Raw genomic sequence first — 4,095 nt, 5'->3', positions numbered from 1 at the left:
TACATTCACAGTGTTGTACAACCACCCTTTCCATCCAGTTCCAAAACATTTCCGTCACTCCCAAGGGCAACTGCTCATCTGCTAGGCTGCTGCGTCCACTGCCCCTTTGCCCAGTCCTGAGCCACCGCTGACCTGCCTCCTGTTTCCATGGATTTACCAATTCTGGACATTTCATTTAAATGAAATCATAAAAGTGTGATGGTTTGTGTCTGAGTTCTTTGTTTGTTTTTGAAATGGAGTTTCACTCTGTCACCCAGGCTGAGGGTGCAATGGTGAGATCTCAGCCTACTGCAACCTCCACCTCCTGGGTTCAAGCAATTCTCCTGCCTCAGCCTCCCAAGTAGCTGAGATTACAGGCACCTGCCAGCACGCCCAGCTAATTTTTGCATTTTTAGTAGAGACAGGGTTTTACCATGTTGTCCAGGCCAGGCTCTAACTCCTAACCTCAGGTGATCCACCTGCCTCAGCCTCCCCAGGTGCTGTGATTACAGGCGTGAGCCACTGTGCCCAGCCTGTGTCTGGGTTCTTGGCAGAATGTTTCCAAGGTGCATCCGTGTTGCAGCCTGTATCAGCACTTCATTTCTGTTTATTGCTGAGTAATTTTCCACTATATAGATAGACCACATTTTGCTTATTCATTCATTCATTGGTGGATACTTGGGCTGTTTCCACCTCTTGGCTGTTGTGAATATCATTGCTGTGAACATTCATGCCCAAGTTTTTCTTTGAGCAGCTGCTTTCAGTTCTCTTGGACATCTACCTAGTGGTGGAATTGCTAGGTCATGTGGTGATTTTATGTTTACAGGAATGAACAAACTATTTCCCACAGCGGCTAAACCATTTCACATTTCCACTAGCAAAGGGAATTGTGTCCAAGGGTTCCAATTACTCCACATTCTCACTCACAACTCTTAGTTGTTGTTTTTTTTTTTTTTTTTGAAGTGGGTGACACTAACACATTTTTGTACATAGCCTGGAGAGATCCAATAGAGAGAAAGAAATCGATGATGCAGAAGAGGAATGGGATCATTGCTGGAGGGAAATTTTTGGAAGGTGAGGGGGACACAAGACCCTCGAAATGGGGGATGCTCCAGAATGGGACGTCTGCCTGGATGCTGGACTGCCCAAAGGAAAAAGAGAACTATCTCTGACACTAAGGCCCTATGGTTCACTCTGGTGAGTTCATCCCCTTCCAGTGAGGGGCTCTCCCATTGAGCAGCATAAATGCGGGGTGGGGAGGAGAAAGGTAAGAGTGGAAGGCTCTCTTTAAACCTCAAGTCTTACCCACAGACCTGGTGCTTTTGGGCAAGTGGTACAACCTCTCGAACCTCATATCCTCAGCCATTGAATAGAGAGAACAAAACCTCCGCAGGATGCTCTAGGATTCCATGAGGCTGTGCACAACATGTGTCTGCCATTTACTGAATGCTTCCTAAATGTAGGTCCCTTCCATCAACTCGTCCTGTAGGCTACCTTGCGAATTACTAGATAGGAATAACAGCTTTGCACTTCTTTGTGGACTTCTTAATATCTAGGACAATATTGGGCACATAATAGGTGCTCCATAAACATCTGAAAATACATAAATGAACAAAAATAAAATAAAAAAATAAAAAAAAGAGGGCAATGAGGCACTGATAGAATTATAACAATGACAATGACCATGGGCATGGATTTTGCGAGTGATGGTGCTCAGGTATTTCCCCATAGCTGAGTTTCCTGCCGCATGAACAGAGCAGCCCTCATCTTGCTTCTTTGGATGTAGGACTGGACCCACCTACTTCTTGGTTCCTGCTTTCCCCCTCTTCCATGTCACTTCACTCAATCCTCCCCTCAGACCAGGCAGGTGGGCCCTGAGCTGGGCACATCCTCATGTTAAAAAGAACGGCTCTGACCCCCCAGGAGGCGGAGCTGAGGTTAGTCCATTAGTCAGCAGTGGTTTTGCTGACACACTTCTGCCTTCAGACTCCTGGTTCAGAATATGCTAATGCACACGTGAGCACGTTTGTTATAAGCTGAACTAGCCATCAATAGTCAGCCGTTAATCATTAATCACTTTTCAAGATGGGCATTAGAAGATGTTTACAGTAACAGCTGGATGGAGTTTAATCATTAATGCTATTTTCTTTGACAGTTTCCCAGGTTTACATCTGATTACATGGAGAGCCCATCTATATATGAAGCAAATTCCAGTTGCTCTTTAGACTAGAACAGGCAAGGGAAGCTCCAGGAGACAGGTAAGTCACGCTCACAGACCTGGGTCTGCTTCAAAGAGGATTTCAAGAATTACCAAGGCTGTTACAGAACAGCAGGAATGAGGGATTTGAAAACTGAGGGATTTGAAATCAACTTTACAGGATTCTGGTGAAGATTAAGGGAGAATATGCACGTAAAGTGCTTAGTATGGTGTCTGACAAGTGCTAACACAGAAAATGAAGTTGATGATGAGCGGTTATGGCTACAGCCATTGTTCCAGTGTCTGATAATCTGGTAATCTCTCTCTTTTCTTTCTCACTCCAATCCCTCTATTCTCCCTTTACCTCTCTCTTTCTTCTCTCCCTTCTTCCTCCTCCTCCCTCTCCTCCTCTTTCTTCCTCTCTCTCTTCTTTCTTCTCTTTTTTCTTCTCTTCCTTCCCTTCCTTCTTTTCTCCCTCCCTTCCTCTCCCTCTTCCTACTCTCACTCCCGCTTCTTTCTCGCTCTCTCTCCCACCTTAAAGCTGCTCTATTTTTTATATCCATTTTCAATTTCTTGTTTTGTGATCCACTTTAGTTTCATGCCAAAGTCAGCAGACAACCCTGAAAATTAAGAATAAAGTCACAGCCAAGTGTGAGTCGGAGAACTCGAGGCCCTGGGTGTGTTGTGGGTCTCTCAGTCCAGAGCTGTTGGCCAGCGACTTGTAGGATGCATATGGCTTTGCCCTTGTAGGGCCACATCTTGGAGTGGACAGTATCTGAGGCAGCGACCACAGGCACTTCAAGGAAGTGTGATCTCCAGCTGGCACGAGCGGGGATTGGGAGAACAAATCCACCTTCGCAGTTTGCCGACCTTTGTGTACACTGGTGCTCACCATTCTTTTCTTCACCTTGGTCCTTCTACCCAACGCCAGCTTCCAAGCGAGGGCCTGCCTTCATGCTGTCTGGGCTCTGATCCAAGCTCTGTGACAGGTTGGGTGGATGCAGTTACTTCTCTGAGCTTTGGTTGCTTTTTTTCTAACAGGGACCCAGAATAGCATCAGACACAAGGTCTTATTAGCAGCAGCAAAGGTCATTTTCTAAATCTTTAATCCCAGGTGCAGCCTAGGTGGGGGCCAGATTGCCTGGAGCAGAGTCCTCATGTTCTGCTGTGCTGTGCTGGATGGTAACCTAGCTGCTAGGTTATGGGGAGGCCCTGCCGAAAGGGGCGTGGGCTGCCTAGGTTGCAGATGGGCATTCAGGGGACCTGTGGAGGTGGCTATTCACCAATGGGCACAGCAGCATTTTGATCTTTTAAGAACCAGTATGACTGCAGCGGTGGGCACCAGCAGAGCATGAGTCTTGAATAGCAGTAATTTTGGTATTGTTGCTGCAGATGGGAAAGGCAGGGAGCACGCATGTTTAGAGCGCTCACCATACACAGAGGTTGTGCTTTAATCTTATGAATTTTATTTATTATTTTAATTAAGCCTTAGAAAATTATTTTAAGGAAGTTTAAGTTTCTCTAGTCAGAGACCAAATGGGCCCCCCTCCTTTCTCTCTCTCTCTCTCTCTCTCTTTTTTTTTTTTTTTTTTTTGAGAGAGTTTTGCTTTGTTGCCCAGGCTGGAGTACAGTGATATGATCTTGGCTCACTGTAACCTCCACTTCCCAGGTTCAAGTGATTCTCCTGTCTCAGCCTCCCGAGTAGCTGGGACTACAGGTATGTGCCACCATGCCTGGCTAATTTTTGTATTTTTAGTAGAGATGGAGTTTCACAATATTGGCCAGGCTGACCTCAGGTGATCCACCTGCTTTGGCACCCCAAAATGCTGGGATTACAGGTGTGAGCCACCGTACCTGGCCCTTTTTTTCTTTAAACCAGTTTTAAGACAGCATCCCTTCCACAAGGCATTTATGGACAA

At 46.1% G+C, this 4,095-nt stretch overlaps 1 protein-coding gene across 2 annotated transcripts in view; it reads left to right on the top strand.

The window, feature by feature from the left end:
• Positions 1-1,883: 1,883 nt before the first annotated feature.
• SLC2A9 (solute carrier family 2 member 9) overlaps positions 1,884-4,095 on the top strand; it is a 229,987-nt gene continuing 227,775 nt past the window's right edge. Inside the window, exon 1 of one of the 2 annotated variants that reach the window (XM_032254204.1) lies at positions 1,884-2,237. The gene's annotated coding sequence lies outside the window, so the exon portion shown is untranslated. The remainder of the gene's footprint in view (positions 2,238-4,095) is intronic. The other variant, XM_032254205.1, reaches the window with a different exon arrangement.

This window comes from Sapajus apella, unplaced genomic scaffold (assembly GCF_009761245.1).
Source record: "Sapajus apella isolate SASKATOON/1434 unplaced genomic scaffold, GSC_monkey_1.0 scaffold85, whole genome shotgun sequence".
Lineage (NCBI taxonomy): Eukaryota > Metazoa > Chordata > Mammalia > Primates > Cebidae > Sapajus > Sapajus apella.
This window is presented reverse-complemented; position numbering and strand designations above follow the sequence as displayed.